At 42.4% G+C, this 25260-nt stretch overlaps 1 protein-coding gene across 7 annotated transcripts in view; it reads left to right on the top strand.

Moving 5' to 3' along the window:
• The window catches only part of SEMA4D (semaphorin 4D), a 119517-nt gene that overhangs the window by 7521 nt on the left and 86736 nt on the right, over window positions 1-25260 (top strand). Inside the window, exon 2 of one of the 7 annotated variants that reach the window (XM_087957964.1) lies at window positions 23645-23720. The exons of the other annotated variants lie outside the window; for them this stretch is intronic. The gene's annotated coding sequence lies outside the window, so the exon portion shown is untranslated. The remainder of the gene's footprint in view (window positions 1-23644; window positions 23721-25260) is intronic. 7 annotated transcript variants of the gene reach the window in all.

The following is a 25260-nucleotide window of genomic DNA, read 5'->3' as shown; positions in this document are numbered from 1 at the left end:
TGGTAATATGTACCGTATTTATCGGCGTATAACACACACTTTTTTCCCCCTGAAAATAGGGGGCAAATGATGTATGCGTGTTATACGCCGATATAATGTTAAGAAGCCTTCGGTGAATGCTGCTGGGATCGGGGATCAAGGACACAAATGAAAGAAGGGGAGGGAGGAAGCAACCGAAGCCTGTCCTTCTCTCTGGGTCAGCTCTCTCAGTCGCTGTCTCGCTCCTCCACCAGCACAGGAAGAAACTGCTTCAAGAAGAAGCGGGGGGCTTTTCCTGTCGCCTTTCTCCCCACCCCGTCCGCCCGCCCGCCCGCCCGCCGTGCTCCGTTCTGCCTGCCTGCCTGCCTTCGTTAATGGTTGAATCGGAACAGCTTCGGCTGAGTAAAAGAGGCGAATAGTTATTATTCTCAGCCGAAGCTGCTCCCAAACAACCAGAAACTAAGGCAGGCAGGCAGAATGGGACACTGTGGATTGAAGCGCGCGCGTGGGGTGGGAGTGGGGGTGAAATTTCCCTCTTAAAATGAAGATGCGTGTTATACGCCTGTGCGTGTTATACGCCGATAAATACGGTAAGTAGTCCTCATTTAGAGGCTACAATTACAACCAACAACCCATTCAGCAAAGCGGTCACTAAGTGAAACTGTAACTGTAACTTTCCTTTGTTTTGCAGACCTGTGAAAATTATTAATATGAGTATTGGCTATACACTTTTTTATTATTGTGGTAACTGTGAATAAGTCACTAAAAAGGTAATCACTACATTAGGACTACCTGTATACTGATCATTCTTCAACAAAATAAACTCCCCAAGCAGTTTCTTGTAGACATTCAAGAACAGGAGAAGAAAACTGAGGCTTGTGGTAGCCCATACAGGAGGGGGCAAGGATTCTATAGCTCTCTTCTCATTATCATTACCTGAAACCAACCAGTCAGTGGTGTTAGGACCAGTAGGTAGACAAGTTCAGAAAAGGTAAAATTACTTTATTGATCTTGGCTACCATAACATAATCTTGAAAACCTGATTGTGCAATATCTTTGACTCTTTCTTACCCTCTAGTGCAGGGGTTGCCAACCTTTTGGATCTCAGGGACCACCAAACTCATAATTTTAAATCCCACGAACCACTAATACGAATTTTGATTGACGATGGCTTGCTGACGTTGATGGGAAAGTCGGTCCCATATTCCAGAGCTGCAAGAGTCACAGGACTGGCCCTTTGGTCATCCCGGAGCAGCTGCTCCACACGGGTGCACCGGCCTGCCATGGACTGGAGGAGCTGCTCCGGGATGACCAAAGGGCCAGTCCTGTGACTACTGCAGTTCTGGAATATGGGACCGACTTTCCCACCAACGTCAGCAAGCCACCGCGGGGCGGATTTCCCTCCCCCGCTGTTGATTTTACCTTCCAGTTCCAGCTCTCATTGCTCTACTCAAGGTAAGGTTTGCACTCGGCTGAAATGTGGGAGCCAGCGGGTAGGCGGGCCATGTGGGCGGTGCAGTTTTTTCCCAGTAGTCTGGGTTAATTGTTTGGGGGGGGGGACATTACTCTGCGGACCACCAAAATTTTCTCACAGACCACCAGTGGTCCCCGGCCTACTGGTTGGCGACCACTGCTCTAGTGCAGTGGTCCTCAGCACCTGGGCAATGACTTACTACCAGGCTACAGCCTGTTCCAAACCAGGATTTTGAAAATGGTGGGTGAGCGTGTGCAGCTCCATTTGTGTGAGTGGTGGGTGCACGTGTTTGCTGCTTGTGCAAATTATTGGTTAAGCAACTTTTGAATGTTGTCATTTTTCTGGACTTTAAAAATAGTGTTTCAGCCCTAATTGTTACCTAATTAACAATTCTTGCATGTTTTCATCGCCATCTTCCTTATATTCCATAGCTAGGAGTAAAACCATTGAATGATGGTGCCTCCAACACTGTTCTCAGATAATCTAGAAGGATTCCATAATAGACAATCTTGAGAAATCCAAGAAGCATGGTCTCCCGGTATCCAGGTCTTGGTAGAGATCATCTATATACCAGAATCTGAAACTATATTAAAAGCTAATCTATATAACTTCTTTCATGCAGGGTTCTTTCCATTTTCATCTCTGCTATCTTCTCCAAAACAAAGAAAATTAGAATTTGATCTTCAGAGTTACACCACTTCCTCTTTCAAGGCAAGAAGCACAACCCCCTCTGTCTATAAACTATTTACCACTTCTCTATTCCAATTGCACCCTTTTAACCAGCAGAACGAGGTCAGATAACAGATCTAATTTGCAGGTGGCTTTTGAGTACCAAAACCTGTCTACTTCCTGATTTCAGAAGATCAGAAGAAGTCCAGCTTCCTGGCAAAATTTGATCTAATTACCTCAGTTCCTGTTCATATTGGTAGTCACTGAAGCCTGCATTTTTAGGCTGTACAGCTTAGCACTTTTATGAACAAACATCTAATATACAAACTTTGAAAATTGTCTAATTGAAAAGTGAAAATTTCCCTCACACTGAGAGCCTCTGGCAATTTCATGCAAGTGTTTATGCAATTTTCTGGAGGTAACAATATGCAATGGTTTGTTTGGCTGCCTTGTAAGATGTTTTTTGACTTCTCCGCTTAGCCTAAATTCTGGTAGTCAGTCTCCTATCAGAATCCTAAATGGGCCTCATCCTGCTTATACTTTGAACCCAGATGTCTACCCATTTTGCGAGGCAAGAATTCATTGTGTAGTAGCAGAAAATGTTATTTGATATGCCTGCAGTTATCAAGCAACTGATTTCAACCACATGTGTAATTGCACAGGTTGTCCTGCTCCCCCCAGTATATTGTCCCCTTCTTCCCCCTCAGTATTTATACTTTTAGTTGCTAAATTGTCAGGATTTCTCTTTCTTATTGTCCAGAGTTTATATTGTAAAATAAACAATTGGTAATGTGTAAATATGCTGTTTGCACATCACATCTCAATTTTGCAGACCTGTTAATATATGACTTGTTAATAACAGAGACCCTTAATTTTGGCTGGTTATAGCATGAAACACATTTGTAAGAAATTATCCTCTGGAACATAGTTGAATTTATTTGTGGTAAATATGCTTGAATGTATACTTAAAAGCATTGAATATCAAGAATTGTGGTTTGAATGCAGTATTGCAGGCCAGTTCTGACTGCCGATTGCTAGCATTTCGGCAGTTCGAGTCTAACTGGCTCAAGATTACTCAGCCTTCCATCCTTCTGAGGTCGGTAAAATGAGGACCCAGATTGTTGGGGGCAATATGCTGACTTTGTAAACAGCTTAGAGAGGGCTGTAAAGCACTGTGAAGCAGTATATAAGTCTAAATGCTATTGCTATTTTGTTGAAGACTGATACAGAGTAAGAATGATTAGCATAAGCATGTGTTACGTTCTAAAGAGATAGGTATAGTTTCTGCATTTTGCAATATGTTTACTGATTTAATGAAACTGGCACCCCACCTATTTTCTAAGGCAGGGTTTTCAAGCCTTAGAGGCCCCAAAACATTTTCATAAAAATATGTCGCCTTAACTCCTCTGACCAACAGATTTTGGAGATTTTGAATGTCAGTTGTCAACCCCTTCTGTTGTACTTTAAGAAAAAAAACCCACGGAGCAGTCTCCATGTGGAAGTGGATGGCTGATGGAGTGTGGGTCCCCGCCCCCCACTTATTGCCTTGTGAAGACTTTAACATTTGTGACTAAAGAGTAAAAAATTTCAAACATACTCCTCATCTCTTCTTGCCTCAACACTGCTTTTCACTGGCATCCATAGCAATTATTCTAAGAGGCTAAAGGGAAAAACCCTGCCCTCTCTACAAGAAGCTAAAAAAAGAGGATCCTCCCCTTTACTTCTGTGGAACTAATTCTAGGGGATGTAGTTTGAGAAATAAAAATTCTAGGACATTATTTGATGGTATATATGCTCGCTACAGAAAAGCTCTATGGAGAAAAGTGGGCAAAATCCAATCCAAATTTGGTTTGAGGAAAATGTAAAGTTGAAACGTTCTTACTCTTAAATTTGAGCACTTTTGCTTTTATCCAATAATAATAAATAATATAAACTGTATGTTTCTAAAGTACATACAGGAGATAAACACTAATGTTATGTAATCCTGTATGTAATTTAGAAATTATTTTCCTTGGGTGTGGAACAAATGAGTGTTTCAATTTGATTAATTGTATAGGCCACATAGATGATAAATATATTTTGAAAAGCTATTGGAACTTTATTTCCTGATGAAATACTGGGAGTGTTTTATTGTGTCTGGTGAGTATATGAGCTTATGTGAAAGAGTTATGGGTAGTCCTTATTTAGTAACTGCAATTGGGACTGGCAACTGTTGATAAATGACTTACTTTGTAAAGTGAAATATCACATGACTGCACTTGACTTACAACATCAGTTTGACTGAAGCAAATAACTTGTAATTTCAGAGTTCCTGCCAGCTTTCCTCCCCTAATCTCCCTCCCCCCACTTTGCTTGTCAAAAGTTGGGTGTGAAGGATGCAAGTGGCAATCATTTGACTATAGACTACTGTACTGCCATAAATGCATTCTGGTGGTCAAGTGCCCAAATCATAATCACATGACACTGGGAAACTGACAGCTGCATTTTTGATTCCAGTTTCAAGGCTCCTTTTTCACAGCACAACTTTCATCACTAAACAAGGACTATGTACTGGAATAATGCACATGAATATGCTAGGAATTGAAAGATCTCTGACTGATTTCTGCTTGTACTCTTTTGTATCTAGGTGTCTGCAATATATCCTGAACTAGTTTGGACTAACTGAATTTTTAGGAATATTTAATACTAGCTCAATACCCCTGCTTCGCTACGAAACTATGTGGTTGGGCTTAGTTTTGGGGCAGGAAAATAAGGGGAAAAAAATTCTGCCTCTGCCCTACCAGCATCCATCTGTATTCATCTGGCTAACATCCTGTCAGTGTGTGAGAGAGTTGAGGGCTGTTTGGAAAGTGAAACAGTACTGTGTGAGCAAGAAGGAAACAGCAAGGAGCCTGGGCGTGGCTTAGCTCACTGTTCTGTACTAAAGCTGTTTGCTGCTGTGAAACTAAAACTCCTCTCCTGCTTGTGTTTTGCATTTGGAACAGATTTCTTTTCAGGTGGGAGGGGGAGTAGAACTCCTTAGCGTCAGAGCGTGTTAATAATAATATACGAAATACTGATGGTCATTTTGAAAAATTCTTTCTTAGTGAGCACTTAGAAGCCAAGAGGAACATACGTGCCAAATTTCAAGCTTGTAGGCTTTACGGTTCTGGAGATTTTGTGATGATATGTGAGTGGTATTTCGCTTTTATACATATAGATTTGTGCAAAAAGAGAGACAGAATAAAATATGAATGACAAAAATTAAAACAGTTTTTTATTTATTTTAAATAATTACATTTGCATTGTTGAATTTTCCTGCGGTGAGTTGCCTGCAGCCAGTTGGCCATGGCGAGTTGGCCGTGGTGAGTTGACTACGGCAAGTTGTTCTATTCCATCTTGTAGTGGTGATGGTTAAGTTTTATTTATCAGACAGTTATATAATAAATAACAATACAAGGCAGCGATAGCATCTTACTATATAATAACCCTTTCATCTATTTTTTTTTATCCTGCTTCCCTTTTCCCTTAGTGCTATTCACCTGCAGCTGATCTGGTTTCATGGGTGTGATGTCTGCCATTACCAAATCCATATCTTAATTGATGTCATTTAGTTGGGACTTAGGAAAGGTTCTATGATAAGATTAGAGAAAGCTGTTGAGAACAAAAGAATGATCAGATACAGTACTGTATTATGTAGCAATGACGGTTTGATTGAAAATAGGGAATGGAATGCCAAATCAATAAAGAAAAAATATTTGAATCCCAAGAAAGTAAAAAGCTTCAGAAAGAAGATAAAAACAATTCGCTTTTTATTGGATTATGCTAAATTTGAAGTAGTTACAAGCGTGTAACTGCTTACATCCTGTTTATTTTTTCTATTATTTTTATTTTCTAAATTCTAAAATCCTGAGCACTTTTGCTTCTTCTTTTGCTGTCACTTTGTCTATTTTGTGGTCCCCCCATGTCTTTCTTGCAGGCAGTTTGGTATTTCTCGCAGATGTTCCAATGCATTGTTGTTGCTACTTCATCATGCTGTTGTCTGTAGTCAGCCTGTGCAATCTTCTTGCAGCAGATAACTAGGTGGTCCACTGTCCCTTCAGTTTCTTATTATTCTCATCCATTAAACTTATTTTTAAATCACCTAATGATTCCTACCTGTCTCAGAGGCTGACATCCTGCTTCTCTCTCTCTTACTGTTTTGTTTTTTATTTTTGTATTTAGTGTTTTTGCTGCAGGGAGGGGAATATGCATGGAGTGTGCTTTTGGATGTGAGTGATTTGCATGATAGAATGCTCGATATATGCAGGTGGGGGCCCATTCATCTTGTAAATGTGGTACCTTATTTTCCAGGCAATTAATTTTAATTAGTAGTTATTAAAATGATTATTCAGTTAGTATAATTTTTCATCCTTACCCTGGCTTCTGGCAGAGGTGTATGCATATGTATATAAATACACATGCATAAACATTACCCCACATGTAAATATTGAGTGGAGAGCAGAGGGAATCTTTGATATTCATTTCAACTAGGAATGGCAACTTGATTGCACATGTCTTACATCTGTATTCATATTTCTTCTTTCTGTTGTTTCTGAGGTCTTAATTCAGGATCAAACAGTGCTTCATCAAGGCAAATGTGTTACCTAGAGTGGGGTGGGTGGGTTACAAGGAATTTATTTATTTTTATTTGCATAGAAATCTTTCTAAGAGAAGCTGACACATCCCTAAATCTTTCATAGAAAATATAGGGGTAAAAAGAATGGAAAACTTCAAAAATGTAGTTCTGGGATAAGGAATTATCTGGAGCACAGTTTGAATTTCAGTTTACATTGGAAAATATTCTGACAAATTCTCACACATAGGTTTAACTCAAGCACCTGAAAATATTCATTTAAAATTGCCAAATTTGTCCAATGCAAAATTAGCAGTTCATATCCATTCCTTATTATCAATGAATGAGCATGTTTAGTGGTTCTTGATTTGGTTTTTGTTTGATTTTTTGGAGAAAGGAATTATTGGATTTTTTTACTAAAAAAAATTCATATTGAATAACTTTTCCATTGATTTTTTTTAACTTCACAGTGTAAAATTGAAGTAGGGAGAGGCCTTATCCAATTTGTTCCATAATGCAGCAATTCAGGAATGACAACAGGTGTCCATTTTTCATGATTCTGCAAGTGGAATTTATGTTTTAGCTACATGGGAGTGCTTTTCATAAAGAAAGTTCATTTTGATGTTTGAAGTATTGAAGCATGCAATCATCTTCAAGGCCTTTTCCAATTTCTTTTTATATCATTGGCTGATATTTCAAGTCCAACTGGTAAAAAGCTTATACAGTTACAGAGCTTTAGTGTTATTTGGGTAAGTATATTTAATGCTTTGGTACCATGTGAGACTATTTTTTAAAAAGCTTTAAAAGTAAGTGGGCTTAAGGGGGAGCTCACCTTGTGTAGATGTGTGCAATCAAATCTCTTGGATTTGACAGCAACACAGTTATTTGGGGGAAGTTTTTCTGATAGCTGTTACTCTACCACTTCCTGTGGGACTGAAAATGACAGGTGAGGACAGGAATTAACGGGTTTTGGTGTCCTCTGTTGGAAAGATTATATTTCTTTCTCTCAGAAAGAGTATGGGTATGAGTAGCTTCAGTAATTTGCTAGATTATGTTCAAGCATATGCTCAAGTTTGTGTGCATTTATTTTCAGGGCAGATAATGTGTTTTGAAATCACTTCCACGGAATCTTTGGTTTGGGACCCAGTTGTGCCACAAAGACAGGGGCACTTCCCATTTGGTGATGTGGGTTATTGATGTACAGTAATGGTTAGAATTATTATTGTAATAATTGGAATGAACCTTTCTGGTGTTCAGGTTCTCTCACAGCTCTTTTTGTCCTGGCAAAAAGAGTGATTTATGGTTCTTCAGGAATTACAAGGAATATCCAGAACTTCTGTTCAAAGTGTTTGTAAATATCACAAAGACTAAAGTGATTAAGACAGTTGAAACATTTGGCATCTTAATTATTGTAACACCTTTTTAGGATTTATTTGCTGTATGTAATAAAAATGAATGTTCTTCTGAATCATGGGACTGGAAGAGATCTCAGAAGTCTTCTAGTACAACCCCTTCCGCAAGGCAGAAGCCAGTCAAGTGGTTGTCCATTCTATTCTTGAAAACCTCCAGTGATTTAGATATAGTTAGTTTTAGAGGCCTCACTATCGTTAGCTAATATAACCTGGGAAGGTTTACATGCTGGCCATGAAGTTGAGAACACATGAGAAAACCGAAGACTGGTGATTTCTGAGCTGTGATTTGCAAACAATTTCTAACTGGCTCAGTTCTCAGAATACTCTAAACCAGGGGTCACCAACCTTTTGGACCTCAGGGACCACCAAAGTCATAATTTTAAATCCCGGGGACCACTAATATGAATTTTGCCTGACAGTGGCTTGCTGATGTTGGTGGGAGAGAGAGAGAGAGATCTGATCTAATCTCTCTCTCTCTCTCTCTCTCACGCACACACACACACACACACACACACACACACACACACACACACAAATACACAAAGGTGGGGCGGGAGCAACTTTTACCCAAAATCAGGGAAAGCAGGCAGGCAGATTGAGGTGCTCACAGAATCACAGATTCACTTAGAGATCTGTGTTTCTGCCATTGGCTATCTGAGTCTGCAACTGAATAATAGAACCTTCAGTGCTAAGGGAGGATCGGCTCTGCTTTTAAGATCTAAAGATTAGCTAGAAAGCAAGAAATCCAACAATTTCCTGCTTTCTAGCTAATCTAAATCTCCTGGCATAGCACAGCTGATAGTTGGGGGAGGGGGGGGGAAGAAAAATAGCAATTAAGCAGGCAAGTTTGCCAGGTAAGGAGTAAGTGGGCAGGGATGGTTCCTGTGGGCCATGTGAGCGGCACAGCCTTGTGTTCCCGCACAGCTTGGATTAATTGCTTTGGGGGGGTGCTCTGGGGGTGACATTTCTCTGCAGCCCATCAAAATTTTCTCGCGGACCACCAGTGGGCTGCGGCCCACCAGGTGGCGACCACTGCTCTAAACCAGTATTTCTCAATTTTCCCCCCTCAATATTTCTCAACAGTACTGGTTGGAGAATTCTGGGAGTTGAAGTCCACATGTCTTAATTGTTAAGAGTGAGAAATGAGTCTAAACCATAAACTATGGAAATTTATAGTATGATTTAGGAAGGAACAGTGACTAATTTGCTGCAGAAATTCAAATAGAGAAACTAAAAAAAAAACAATTAGGAGACACTTATGCTTTTTAAAGTAATAGCCATAGTTTGGACTTAGCAAGTTTGTATACAGTATAATACCTTCAAAATTATAGAATCAGACATAGCAGACTGCCTTTGAAACTGCAAGGTCAAATGTTGGAAGAAAAAGCTTTAGGTGATGAGAATTTTGTAACATTTATTGACCTCAAAGCTTACTTGTATGTGTCATCAGATAATACATGTTGTGTTAAGTACTCCTTTGAGACTTTTTGTCACGCTTAGTTTATGCCAAAACTTTTTACAGGATTTGTAGGGAGGAGGTAGCTTTCAAATTGCAGTGCTTTCTATTCTTTTAAACATTAACTTTTATTTCCATCACTTTGTCTGCATGGTTTTGCCTACTTCCTTTCTGGCAAGCAGTTTGCAGTAGAATGCTGATTGTATCAGTGCTTGCTGAAAAATATTAGAATATGAGACAAATTATTAATATAGATCTTTATTTTGTACAAAATACTTTTGTTGAATATAATATAATATTTATTTAATTATTTATTCTGTCAAGCGTGCATTCAATAATATTTATAAGTATAAATATTATTAATACATGAAATAGATACAAATAAAAGTGAACATTAAGGCAGGGATGGTAGGCACGTTGGTGCGCTTATGCATGCCCCTTACAGATCTCTTAGAAATGGGGTGAGATCAACAGTAGATAGTCTGAGGTTAAAGTGTTTGGGGTTAGTGGAAGAAACCACAGAGTCAGGTAGAGTATTCCAGGCATTGACCACTCTGTTGCTGAAGTCGTATTTCCTGCAATTGAGTTTTGTGCAGTTTACCCTGAGTTTGTATCTATTGTGTGCTTGTGTATTGTTGAGGTTGAAGCTGAAGTAGTCATTGACGGGTAGGACATTGTAATGGATAATTTTATGTTCTATGCTTAGGTCAGATCGAAGGTGGCGTAGTTCTAAGTTATCTAATCCTAAAATTTCAAGTCTGTGGAGGCATAGGGTAGTCTGTTGTGAGTAGAAGAGTGGAGGACTCTTGTGAAATATTTCACAAGAAAAATGGGGTTGACCTTGGTAGATCTGAGTTAATAAATGATCCAGGTGTCCCAAAGATGCTTTTTCTTTTTTTTTTTTTTTTTGGAAAAATACTTTATTAGTTTTACCTTTAAAAGAACAACACAAATACAAATTATGTACAACAAAAAGAAAAATAGGCCTTGGCATAGACCAAGAGGGAGAGAGAGGAGAGCCTAAGAGAGGGGAAAGGGAAGAGTAAGGGAGGGGAAGACTAGAGTAGGGAAAACAGTTAAAATAAAACCATATTTTGTGACTGTCTGTAAGATCCTTTCTTCTTCAAAAGTATCATCGGCGGTGCTTTTCTTTATCTCTGCTTCGGAGGCCCTCGGCCATAATTTTCCTAGAGATGATCTATCTTTGGTTTAGCCAATTATACAAAGGATTCCAATTGTTGTAATATGATGAGGATTCTTTATTTTTTAGTGCTTGGGTTAGTTTGTCCATTTCGGCGCATTGTAAAATTTTCTGAATAACCATATGTTCAGAGGGAATGGAAGATAATTTCCAGCACTGGGCAAATGCCAGTCTGGCTGCGGTTAAGATATGAATTACAATATACTTCGATTTTTTGGGTATTTGTTTATCGAAAATTCCTAGAAGGAAGGACTCTGGTTTGTACTCAATTGTTGGAAATGTCAAAGCATAGAAGGTACCTTCTTCCATTTGTGGTGGTCGTGCAAGAAAACCCAGAAGTACTGGCAAAAAATTAGGCGCTGGCTAGAGGAAATAACCAAGGAACAAATAGAGTCCAAAGATGCTTTTTCAAGAGGCAACTGGACTTTCTTGTTTTTCTTTGAAGATGTTTAGCTTCTCATCCAAAAAGCTTCAGCTGAAGAATCTTCTTGGATGAGAAGCGAAATGTCTTCAAGGAAAAATAAGAAAGTCCAGTTGCCTTTTGAAAAAGCACATTTGGGACAACTATGACCTGGATGACTGAGAATCACCAAAGACAGATGATTCAGATATTTCATTGGGAACTTTATGTATAAGTTCATATGTATTTTTACATCACTTTATCAAGACAAACATGTCACATCAAGAATCCAGAGGTGTTTACAAAGACATCTCAATTTTTTTTCTTTTTCTTGCCTATTCTTTTCTTTCCCTATATTGCTATATATAAATCACAGACTTGTCTGCTGTTGATTCATGTGTTCCACATTGTGATTTGCTGATTTGAGTTTATTGTATTGAATTCCATTGCTATCATTGTAGTATTACTGTTAGTTCGTAATAACCCATCATGAAATTGAAGCAATTGTTCTGGGGTCAAAACCTATACATCTCTAAATTTTAAACCTCGCAGATCCTATTTCAGTGATGGCTTTACTGTTTTGAGAAGAGGAGAAAACTAGCTGGGTTAGATCTAGATTTTCTGTTTTAGTCTTAAGATTTTAAAACATTAGTAAGTTGATGAAAACAAAGAAAAAGAAAACCTCACTTTTTACAACTCTGTAGTCCCTAAAACATTTAAATTAATGTTGATTTTTTAGGGCAAATGAATTATCATTTTGATTAGTTTAAATCCTTAAAGGAGCTTGGGTGATTGATAAATAGTTCCAACTTTTCCTTCCAATTACTCCATTAGTTAGAGTAAGCTAAAAATGTATCTCAGTTCCAGCATTGTCTATTCAATGAGAGCTGAAACTTTATCTTCCTGTGCTCTTCTCTCATGTACCCATGTTAATAATCTGTGTCAAGCAGAGATGAGTGATACCTTCTTCCTCGCATTGCATTGGCTTAGAAGGGAAACCTTAATTGCAAAAATATGAGATGATCACAAGTTCAATCCCTGAGATTTCCTGTCACAAAGATCTACATCAAAGTGGGCTTAATGGACAGATTTAAGGCATTTTTTGAAATAGCATCATAAGCAGTCAGAATTTATGGGTTTGTTATTATATACGTATTTCTTAGTTCTATATCTACTTTAGAACTAAAGTAGATATTTCTTTATTTGTATTTGAAAGGAAGCTCATTTCTAAAACAGGATGACAGCTTTTTCTGTTTGGTTGCCAAATTAATGATTAATTGCTCTTGGTCACTTTTTTTTGGTGTATTTTTGCCTTGATTGAAACTTAGTTTATACAAAATTCCTACGAATTCATCTTCACTTTTGGAGTAAAAAGTATGCTTTATATTTTAATAATCACTGTTCTGATGGTGTTTATACTTTGTTGTCCCTTTTCTTCGTTCTATTCTGATCCATAATTTCAGTCAAGTACAGCTAACTACTCAAGGAATACTTAGAAGTAGAATGTTTATTGTATCAAATCATTATCACAAATTTATTCTATTTATTTAATTTACATTTAAGAATCATTCATGCCCTTTCCAAAGAGACTGGGTAGAGTACAATAAAATATTAAAAACATAAAAACAGTATATAGTTTGAAAGATCCAAGGAATGTTAAAAATTAATCAAAAGGCAGGGGAAGGTCTTTCAGGGCACTGACCAGCCCCATGGCTGCATGCTACATTGCACACTTCAAGAAAGTCCGGAGAGCCATCTTTTTACACCTTTAAAGAAGACGAAGAGAATGGGGGCCCACTTCATTAATAGTTGAACAAAAACCATTGAAGACATCTTGGAGGATTAGATAGGACTGATATCTTCCTGCTCATGTCAATCTCTTAACAATTCCTGGCTGTATTTCCTTGTAAATTTTCCGGTGAGGTAGGTTCATGTGTCATCGGTGATAGTGTCTAGTGCTGTGGTGGTATTCTACTGGTTTGGCCTGGTTCTGCTGTACTGGTAGCGCTGAAGATTGGTGGAGACCAAACCGGTTCCCTCTGAGGAGCTGCTGGAGCTGCTGTTGGGCCCACTCACTCGCCTGGGCTTCCATATTGACCTTTATTCCCTGCTTTTGAAGCGCAGCTGCTTTGCGCGGCATAGCAGATTCCCACGCGTCAGCTGCTGAAGCGACGGGAGAGTGCAGGATTGCAGGAGGTGAGTCGGAAAGTCTATGCCTGCGCAAAGTGTGTGTTTGGCACACGTGTGTGTAGTGTGCGCACACACCAAGCACACACACCAAGCCACAACCACCAAACTGGTGGTAAACTATTTTTTTCTAATGTTGCTTTAAACTCTCAATTTAAACTCAACAATAAAAAAAATATCAGTTTTGATTAAAAAATATTGATAGAATGAATGGATACACAATGCATTACAGTAACTGCCTTGTTTAGCAGCTATTTCAGTTATGATAGTGATGACAAAGTAACTTTATGACCAATCTTTGCATTTATCACCTTTTCTGGTCGTAAACCCAAGGAAAACTGAAGTAAGATCATAAGGACATTCACTTAGCAATTACGTTGTTTAATCACTGAATTGCTGGTCCCAATTGTGGTCACTAAGTAGGACTCCACAGGGTGGGTTCATGTATTTACGACATGTTTTGTAGGAAGTTTCATGATGATGAGTGAAAACAAATGTCTCATGTGAAAATGTAAAATCTTGTTTATCAAGAAGACTTGATTGCCTAATATTTGACACCGGTCCTACTACTTTGAAATGATTCCACTGGAAGGTTGACACAAGAGCTTAAGACGTTGAATTGTTTTCCATAAAGCTGTGCAACCTTACTAATAGAATTGATTGTTCTCCTGGAAGCCGTTCGGATCATCCAGTGTGTGGGGAGGTGCTTCAGTCTGCGTCGTTGTAGGCTGAGCTTAATTACTGAGGATTGCTCCGCCCTTCATCACGTGGCTGCCTTGCAATCCCCAGTTTACGCTCAGCCTTCGTTAGGTTAGGCTGTGTATCTCCCACTCGTTGGCCGATTCAAGCATACTCATTATTATTTCAGGTTTGCCTTTTATTCCTGGTTCTCCCTTAGCCTCTGCGCAATTGGGGTGGCTGTAGCAGGGGAGCGCGTTTCTTCGCCCCCAGGGGGGATAGAGAGCGGGCGGTTTTCGCGCTCCGGCGTCAATCCTCCCCCCCCCCCTTTTCAATTCGGCTCCTTGCCTGCCGCTTGTTTCGCGCCGCTCTCATAGCGGCTTTATCGATCGCGCTGATAAGCGCAGCTGGTGTTCCCCCCCACCAAAACGCCGATCGCCCCAGCAAGGGGCGAAAATTACTTGGCTGCCTCGCTCGGCTCCTAGGTGTGCCGGAGAGGCTTATGTAGCGCTCTGAGCGGCCCGGGATTAAAGAGTAGGTGGCGGCCGCCATTTTGGGCGCCGCCGCGTGTATAACGGGCGTAATTCTAATAGGCCTCGTTGGGCTGCGAAGGGGCTAGCTCCTGTTGTAGGCCTGCCAGCCTATGAGAGCTACTGCAGATTCGATTTAATTGGCTATCTTGTTGGCTTTCCGCAGCATGCTCAGAGCAGAGAATCGCAGCCTATCCCTCCCGGTTTGTGCCTGGGAGCTCCAGCTGCCAGAGGCCTTACTCCAGCCTCAGGCGTTTATTTGGCCAATTGGAGATTTTTAGCATTATATCTGAGGTCACTCCCTCCTGGGAGCACTGAACAGATCCCTGTTCATTTCTTGTATATGAAAAATAAATAATAATAATAATAATAATAATAATAATAATAATAATAATAATAATAATAATAATAATAATAATAATAATAATAATAATAATATAATGAAATATTATATAGAGATATACATATATATCTATTGGTACATGGCAATAACGCATTACCAACACTGATTGGATTACATATACAGTGCTTATAAGCATGTATATATATATTTATATCAATAATTATAACAATAATAATATTGTAGAACTTACTTATCTAAATTCCAAAAGGGGGCGCGGGCCAGCTGAAAGGACACCCGGCCTTTGTTGTAGGCCGAACCCTTGGCGAGCCAACCGCCTTAAATTGGAGCTATAGTCCTTTCTTCTATAATGGCAGATGACAATTCCACTAGAGGCCCTTCGTTGAAGGCCAGATCTCAGTCCTACCACCTGCGCAGTCAGGCTAAGGAAGCCTCTAAGGAAACTTCTAAGACTTCTCAGAGAGACGCCCTAAGGCGCCATAGGGCACTGGAGAAAGAATTGACAGGTGATCTAGAGAGGCACAACCAGTGCCCCCAGCCCCCTTCCTTCTACCTCCAGACACCCCCCCCTCCTCCAGATTCCTCTTCCCTCTCCAGGCGCAGCTTACAGGGACACCAGGTGCCCGAACCGACAACCAGACGAACGCTCGAAGCCACTTTCACACCCACGGCCGCTGGCCTGCGCCAGGAGGAGGCCGCCTCTGTCGAGATTCCTGCGCACATGCAGGCATGGATGGAACAGACTATCCGCCAGGGGATAGCAGAGGGCCTTTAACAGATGCCCAGGTCCGGTCCCCCCTCGATGGCGCCCGAACACGTCTCGCCATCACTCAGGTCCTTGCCTAGATTGGACCCCACTCATGGTCAGGTACCTTTATGGGGGACAGCCCCCGCTCAGAAGGGGAAATGGAGAAGGCTATAGAGGACCTGGTTCGGTTCGGGGAGGAGGAAGATCTTGAATGGGGGTCCATACACCAAGGGGAACCCCTATCGGAGATAGACCCGAAGGAAGGGGACATGTCCGAGGACGAGGGCCTCACCCCCATCAACTCACCTTGTGGGTTTGTTCAAAGCACACATATTTTAAATCCCTGCTATTTAAGGCCAAGAGCATTTCTGGCCTATCTGTTCAGTCCTCCTCGCTCTCCCCCCTCCGGCAGAGGGACAAGAGGACGCCGTTTTTAGGCAACCCGTGGTGGAGGCGGAAGTTATTCCGGCCCCACTCATATTTCACGACCTAGTTTCAGACCTGTTGGACTCTATAAGAGCTCCCCCTGCCCCATCCAGCCAGGACAAGAGGTTCTTAACCTCAATTCGAGCTTCTGCAACTTGCTTAACACCCCCGAGGTAGACGAACCCTTCGTTGGCTTAGTTTCCTCGTCCCCCCCCCAGTGACCCCTTGGAGGCTCTAAAACCCGAGGACAAGAGGTCCGAACTGCCGTTGAGTAGGGCTCATCAGGCGACACCTGGGCTGTCAGATCGGCCATGGCCGCTTCCTTTTTCACCAGGTCCTCGATCCGGTGGCTCCGCCAACTGAAACAGCATGTTTCCCCCTCTAACACTAGGGCACATCAGGTCATCGTAAAGTTAACGGCCGCAGTGGAACCCTCGGCCGACGCCACCTACCACAGCCCTTTGTCAGGTGGCCTAGAGGTAGAGCACTTGCCTCACAGTCAGGAGGCCGTGAGTTCGATCCCAGGTAAAGGCTGATATGTCAGATAGTCTCTCCTGCTCTTGTACATTACCTCAACGGTTAAGTTCTCCGCCCGAGTAATAACCTCTCTCGTTACAGCTCGCCGCCTACTCTGGCTCTAGCACTGGCAGGCGGACATAAAAAAACAAGGTTAAGCTGGCCACTGCCCCCATTAAGGGGGACAGACTATTTGGCACCGCCCTGGAGCCATTGCTATCTGAAACCTGAAGCAAGAACAGAGCCAGTTTGGTGTAGAGGTTGAGGTACCAAACTACAAAGCAGGACGCTGTGAGTTCAAGTCCTGCTAAGAACAAGAAAGCCTCTGCCCTTTCGGAAAGGTTCCTCCCGACCCTTCTACCAGTCCCCTTCCAGCCCAGGTATCCGAGACCCCCTCCTTCCGGCAATTCCAGCCCCAGGATCGAGCCGATCCAGGTTACAGGAACAGGAGGGGCGGCAGCTACAGACGGCCCTTCACGGGCCCCGGAGGGAAGCCTCTCTGGCGCACCAGATAGACCCTGCTCCTCCCTTCCCATCGAGGGATGCCTCAGGCATTTCGCCGACCGATGGGATTCCCCCACTTCCGATGCCTGGGTCCGTGGCACCATCAGGCTTGGTCTCGCGCTTGAATTCCAGCGCCCCCCCCCGACTTCTTTATGGCATCCCCCCTTTCGAGGGACCCCACCAAACACAACTCAATGGATTCAGCCATTCAGCACACCATCCCAGCGGGGGCAGGGGTTTTACTCCCTCCTCTTCGTGATTCCCAAACCCTCAGGGGGATGGAGGGCGATTCTAGACCTGAAACGCCGGAACCGTTACCTGATCTACCGCAGGTTCAAGATGGACACCCTACAGTCCATTCTACTGGGCATCAGGCAGGGGGACTGGCTAGCCTCTATAGACCTTTCAAAGGCGTCTCCCCACTCCCATTCCGGCCCTTCCATTCCATATTCCTCAGATTCTGCTACAACCACCGCCACTTCCAATATGTGGCTCTTCCCTTTGGGTTGGCCCCTGCCCCGAGGATCTTCACTAAGGTCCTCGCGTCTCTGGCGGCCCCTGCAGGAACCTCCCGGTTCGTCTCCATTGTTACCTGGATGACATCCTCGTCCTGTCCCACCCCAGACTCTAGCAGGGAAGGATGTCAGAACTACCCTCTCTGCCCTCCAAGACCATGGGTTCCTGGCAAACTGGCAAAAGAGCCGACTGTTACCACCTACACGGATCACCCCTTGGGGTCCGTCATTAACTCAGTTCGAGGAAAGGTTTTCCCTTCCTCGGAAAGATTCCTTAACATTCAGGAAACCGTCAAACAAGTCAGACGTTCAAGAAGGGTAACACCTTAGAATTGTCTAAGCTACTAGGTAAAATGGTCCCATGTATTTCCATTGTTCCCTGGGCCCGGTTACACACCAGGTCCCTACAGTGGTTCCTGCTCCCGTTCCAATGGTCCTGCAGAAGCAATTCAAAGGCCACGGTCAAGGTGCCTTCAAGGGTCCTCACGTCTCTCCTCTGGGTACCAGTCCCGCCATCAACAAGGGACATGGCTTCAAGGAGTCCCAACGCCTCACCCTCACCACAGACGCCAGCCTGTCTGGATGGGGCAATCACATCCACTCGCTCTCGACTCAGGGCACATGGTCTCAGGTAGAACGAGCATGCAGTATAACTGGTTGGAACTCCGCGCCATCCACCTGGCCCTGCGCAACTTCCTCCCTCAGGTACGCGGGCGGCATGTCCTCATACTCGCGGACAACATCACGACCAAGGCCCATGCCAACCGACAAGGGGGCACCAGTCCATCCGTTTGATGAGAGAGGCCGAGCGCCTCTGCCATTGGGCGGAGCGCAATCCCCTCTCTCTCAAAGCCGAGCACATCTCAGGGGACTTAAACACCCAAGCAGATGGGTTGAGCAGGACCACGGTGGACCAGCCCAAGTGGCGACTCCACCCGTCACTGTTCAGGGAAGCGACCAAGCTGGTCGGTCTCCCGTTAGTGGACCCCTTCGCATTCCTCCTCAACACTCGACTCCCCAGGCTTTCTCGAGGTACCCCTCCCACGGGGCCGAGAACTACAATGCCCTCCGTTGCCCCTGGCCATCAGGGCTTCTATATGCATCCCTTTAGCCCTGGCCCCCAGAGTCATCCAGAAGCTCATCTCCGAGAAAGCAGAACTGATTCTGGTGGCACCCTACTGGCCCAGGCGCCCATGGCTTGTGGACCTCCGCAACCTATCGGTGGCCCCTCCCTGAAAAATCCCTCCGATCAGGATATCCCTTTCTCAGGGTCCCCTCCAGCACCCGGATCCTCAGTGGCTCCTGTTAGCAGTTTGGAGGTTGAGCGGGAGCGTTTAAGAAAGGGGGCAGTTTCTGACCAGGTTATCGATACTATTCTAGCCGCCAGGCGGCCCTCCACAACCCGGATATACAATGCCACTTGGAATAGTTTCTGCAAGGGTGCCAGGGGTTCCAGGTCAACCCGCTTTCACCCTCCATCGTTCAAGTGTTGACATTCCTCCAAGAGGGTCTGAGGAAAGGTCTTCTCCGAACTCCCTGAGGCATCAGGTCGCAGCCCTTTCAACCGTCATTGTTTTGACAATCTGGGGTCCCTTCCCTCCACCCTCGCATCAGGGCATTCCTCAGGGGAACCACCAACTTTGTCCCCCAACGGTTCACAGATACCCTACCGGGGACCTCAATAAGGTCCTGGTGGCCCTTCTTAAACACCCCTTGAGCCTCTCAGGGTATCCACTCTCCAGTTCCTAACGTACATAGTCGTGTTCCTGGTGGCCATTACCTCGGCTCGCCGAATATCAGAGATAGCAGCCTTGTTGGTGAGGTAGGACCTTTGCATCTTCCATGCCGACCGGGTAGTTCTCCGGCCGGGCCCTACCTTCTTGCCCAAGGTCAACTCAACCTTCCACAGGGCACAGGAACTTACACTTCCGAACTTCTGCCCCGATCCCCCGTGGGAAAGGGAGAAGCTCTGGCACACCCTGGACGTTAGACGGGCCCTCCGCATTTACATTAAACGTACCCAACCCTTCAGGAGATCCGAATACCTTTCCTCTCCTTTCAGCCCATATCATTAGGCCACAAAGTGTCCCCGTCAACCATCGGCCGCTGGATTAGCGCTACTATTTCCAAGGCGTACTTGTCCCAGGCCCTGCCGGTTCCCAGCGGAATAGCGGCACACTCCACCAGAAGTGCTGCTACCTCTGCAGCTGGGGCCACTCAGGCTCCAATTGCTGGTATTGGTCGGACGGCCACTTGGGCCTTCCCATCTCCCTTCATTAGACATTATAAGATCGACATATTTACCTTGGTGGAGGCTTCGTTTGGTAGAAGAGTCCTCCAGTGAGTCCTCGAGGAACCACAGGGGTCACAGGACCAGACGGAGTCCCCCCCGTAGGACAGCCAAGCTTTGGTATGTCCCACACACTGGATGATCCGAACGGCTTCCAGGAGAATGGGCGTTGGTTCTTACCTGACACGCCATTTCTCTGGGAGCCGTGAGGATCATCCAGCCCCACCCTTATTAGTTTTCCGTCTGGTGGGGTCTTGTTTCGGCCAATGAACCCTTTAGCATAGTAAGAGGAGAGCAGGATTTCTATTCACTCTCGACTTCGCGTAAACTGGGGATTGCAAGGCAGCCACGTGATGAAGGGCGGAGCAATCCTCAGTAATTAAGCTCAGCCTACAACGACGCAGACTGAAGCACCTCCCCACACACTGGATGATCCTCACGGCTCCCAGAGAAATGGCGTGTCAGGTAAGAACCAACGCCCAATTGCTTTGATTTCTATAGCTGCCCATCTCAAGTGACACCACATTATAAAATGTAAAAACAAAAGGTAAGGCAAATATATGTTTAATAATAGTGAGCACATCCACTAAATATTTTTTTTTGTAAAATAAATGTAGATACAGTATATTAGGGTTACCAGTTCTAGACTACAAATATTTATAAATGACCTCTAGATTGTGTCATAGAGTTTGAAAGTCCATATCTTTGCTGCCATTTTGCCATCAACCAGACTGATTTTTGGAGTCTGGGAATATGATAATCGACATTTATTCAATTTCTAGATGGAAAATGAAATATTTTGGAGCCAGTATGCTTGTGAAGAGAAAAAAAAAATGATTCTAATTGCTCCTTTTCTGGCAAGCGATTAGAGCGACACTGACTACTTCCAGTGGGAATCTTAAAGAATTCATTTGGAGCCAGAGAGATAATTATGATATACAGTTTAAGAGAGGAGACAGATCCAATTACATTTTTGTTTCCATTCTTACCCGAGTACACAAAAAGTGAGCTGCTTAATGGGTAATTCCCTGTGCAAGATTTAGATAACAATCCAACATATGCTTATTATGTATATTAAATTTATGTAAATTTATGTATATTAAATTTAAAGAGACTTAACAGACTCTTATTTAATAGGCTTGAGCTCAGCCAATTAAGTCAATGATTTCAGTGATAGATCGTTAGAACAAATGTCATTAGAATTCGGTGAGGCTTTTAAAAATAATAAATGTACTTTGGAATATTAGCAAAATTCAATAACACGTAGGGATTGCTTTGTTAACTTTAACTTACTAATGTAATATAAAATGTGATAACGTGATCTCCTCCCATCATAATTTGAACAGTGTTGCCAAGGCTGGTACAGTCACAATGAGTGTTTGACCTTTCCCTTCAATATTGGATTTGTTTTGCTTTAAAGTAAAGAAAGTAGTATTGATGTCAAGTGCTGTTGGACTGCAACGGATTTAAAATTTAAAATAGTCTTTAGAATCTTGTCATTCTCAGCAGTTTTCTCAGGATCTTTCCACTCGATAGCAAATCTCAATTGCCTGGACTGAAGTAAAAGTCTTTATCTTCAAACAGTCCAAACAAAAAACATGAAACTGTACAGTTTCTTGTGGATGAGATTCTGAAAGCATTGGTATTTGCATAATTCCGCTTGAGTAAAAAGATTACAAGGAACCAGGCTAAGAAGCATGCTAATAAAGGTTATTATTAAATTGCATTCGGGTTCATAGTTGTCCCAGTGTGAATTCTTTTCAAACATTTGATTTGCATTCATGAATTAAATATTTTTGTGCATTTAAGCTGCCTGCAAAACAGCTTTTAAAAAATAAAATTATAATTAAGTTACCAAGAAATGCATTTCATTTAATACAGTGGCTTTATTAAAGATTGCATTTGTGTGGGGGTGGGGGGAGATGAGGGAGAATGTTATATACCAAAAATATTACTACAAAATTGGGTAGGATGAGCCTATTGATATTTGTCTTTTCAGAGTGAATTAAAATCTGTTCTTTATACACAGATTTTTCAGTAAGGCAAAGCATGTTAATATGATTTAGGCTTAGTATTAAGCTTGGGATCAGAGAAGACTTAATTTTTTTAATTCCTTTCTATATTGACCACCATTTAGAATGAAAAAAGTAACATTAACTATACTAATTTGATTCAGAAAGTATAGTCAAGATTAGATGAATATCTACATTGTCCTAAGCCAGGGGTATCAAACTCCCGTTGTCATGGCAATATCACGTGATGTATTGGGACTTCACCCCTTCACTAAACTGGGTATGGGCGTGGCCAGTGCGTAATGCATCCTGCCTGTGGGCTGGGAGTTTGAGAGCCCTGTCCTAAGCTGTCGTTTGTTTTACTCAAGTCTTGTAAATCATGATACTTCAGTAGCCTGGTTTATACATTGTACAAAGCCATTCATTGGACAGATAATGGCTTTACACGTGTAATACAATGCTTAGCATCTGGATTAAGCCAAATCCAGACTATGTTAGCATGGCCTTCTATTACTTTGTTCTTTCACCAGTTCCCAACAAGCTTGGTCATTAGCCTTGTTGGCTGGGAATTATGTGAATTAATGTGTCTAAGAAAAGCCAGAGCAAAGTAGACTTAGAATTGGTATGTATAAAGCGATTTCTCTTAAGAAGCCACAAACTGCTGACTAGAAGATTGTAGATTGTATGTAGATTGTTTATGCCATCTAGAGAATTCACCACCATGATGGTTTTGATCACATGAAGATAGTTGCAGATAATTTTTCATAAGATCAGGATTTTACAAATGAAAATTTAAACATTTTAAAAAGTTTTCAGGGTTCAATTCAGATAAATAGGATGGAGATAAAGGTTGATAGTTCTCTCCCTTTTTTCCTCATTAAAGCAAAATTGCTTGTGTTGCCATTTTGGCTTTAAAGCAGTGATCCCCAACCTTTTTTATGCCGCGGCCCGGTACCGGCATCAGCTGGGCGCCGCAGCCCGGTACCGGCATCAGCTGGGCGCCGCCATCTTTTGGGATGAAAAAGTGCTTCCGGTGACTCATCGAAGCACTTTTCATCAAAAGATGGCGGCGCGCTCGGTGAGCTTTTCCGGTAGAAATGGCTTTCTACCGGAAAAGCTCACCGAAGCGCTGGCGCCGCCATCTTTTTGATGAAAAAGTGCTTCCGGTGAGCTTTCTACCCGGAAAAGCTCACCGAAGCGCTGGCGCCGCCATCTTTTTGATGAAAAAGTGCTTCGGTGAGCTTTCTACCCGGAAAAGCTCACCAGAAGCGCTGGCGCCGCCATTTTTTGATGAAAAAGTGCTTCTGGTGAGCTTTCACCCGGAAAAGCTCACCGGAAGCACTTTTTCATCAAAAAAAGATGGCGGCGCCCAGCAACCAGCGGCCCGGTAGGACTTGTTCCGCGGACCGGTGCCGGTCCGCGGACCGGTGGTTGGGGACCCCTGCTTTAAAGGCCAAAATGTCTTGATAAAGTACGTCTGCCTGAAGTGTTTCTATAAATTAATATTAGTTCATGCAGAAACTGTGGTAATACTTAGTAACAAAAATAATTCTTGTCTATTTTTAAAAGTGTTAAATTTAGGATATCTTGGTTTAAATGTGTGCCACACAGGTATGTCTCTAGTAATAGGGCGTAGCATACTTAACTCCCCAGGTTGGAACTGTTATATTCATTCTCTCCTTTTCTCCTTAGGAAAAAAGAAAATCTTCAATATGCTTAAAAAACTATTCAGACATTTGCATAATTACATTTCTGGAAACGCTTGAAGGTACATATACAGGATATAAAATTGAGAATAAATAAATATTAAACTATATAAATAGTTTTAATATTTACTGTTTATTACAAAGTACTTAAAAGTTGGCATCCAGCACATCATAAAGTTGCTGATTCCTCTTCTATTTCTCTTTTTTAACTTTCTTTTTTATTGGTTAATACTGTAGCGTATGCCAGGCAGAACTTTCCTTGAATATGTGTATGTAGTGATATATTCCTTTTTGTCAATTTCTGAAACATGGATTATGAAAAGAAGGTAAAATCAGTCAAATATTTTGTTCCTTGGTCTAGTACAGGAGATAAAGAGACTTTAAAATATCCAAAATATCTTGTAAGTATTTAAAATTGTTTTGGAGTAAGCTTTCTCCTGAAGTTCATGGTACCTGCATTATGAAACATTCCCTCCCCTCTGAGTTTAGCTCCATTGCCTTGATCTGGCTTTGTCACCAGCCCTGGGGGTTCCATGAGTTCTGTGAAATCTTAGAATAGTTTTATCACTGTGGCTGATAACTACTCTCTCCTGTGCCATATGGTTTGTTTTTTTAATGTTAAATTTTACAAGTGACTGTTTTTGTGTATTTATTATTTTAGTATATTGTTGTATACTATCTAGAGCAGAGGTATTAAATTCAAGGGCCAGGGCCAGATGTGGCCCGCAGGGTGCTTAGATCTGGCCCAGGGGGCTACCCTGGAAGCAATGAAGGACTGGCCCACGGTGCCTCTGCCAGTGAAAACAGAGCTCAGGAACTCATTTTTGCTGGCAGAGCTCTCAGGCCACCACAGGCGCCCCTGACACGAGTGATGTCAAGCTGGCCATGCCCACCTTGGCCCCCTGAGGTCAAACACAACCCTGATGTGGCCCTTAATGAAATCAAGTTTGACACCCCTGATCTAGAGTCATTTTGTAAAATGGGTGGCTATATAAATCAGATATATGGAGAGATAATTTTACCTTGCAGCAACAGAATTCTGCTTTCAATATTGTTAGTAACCAGGTGAGAAATCTGAAATATTGTGAGTTTTCAAGTTCTCTCTCTCTCTCTCTCTCTCTCTCTCTCTCCCTCTCCCTCTCCCTCTCCCTCTCCCTCTCCCTCTCCCTCTCCCTCTCCCTCCCTCTCCCCCTCCCTCCCTCCCTGTAATGTGATTAATTTGTTGGAAGGAGATAAAGGAAATAACTTAATGACATTCTGATATTAACAGCCTCACTCTTGTTGTTTTCCTTAGCTGGAGGAGTGATAACTTCAAATTGCCATGGAAATCAATTGGAGTCATCCCTTTAAATAACTCAGGGCTAGTGAATCATCAGCACACATCCATTGTCACATACAACATTATTAAAAAGGCATTTCATCAATAAATATACTCAAGGTTTATTTAAAAACTGAGTAATGATATATTATTTTAATTTAAAATAAAGAAATTTTTTAAAAAATCTCGGTATATTACATAATTACTTCTTCACAGTGAAATGTTAAATATCATTACTATAGTCTGTAATCCTGTCAATCCCACAAAATAAAAATGTGTGAAAA

Source organism: Notechis scutatus, chromosome 2, assembly GCF_049901735.1.
Source record: "Notechis scutatus isolate UNSWTSFEM ecotype Mainland chromosome 2, rNotScu1.2, whole genome shotgun sequence".
Lineage (NCBI taxonomy): Eukaryota > Metazoa > Chordata > Lepidosauria > Squamata > Elapidae > Notechis > Notechis scutatus.
This window is presented reverse-complemented; position numbering and strand designations above follow the sequence as displayed.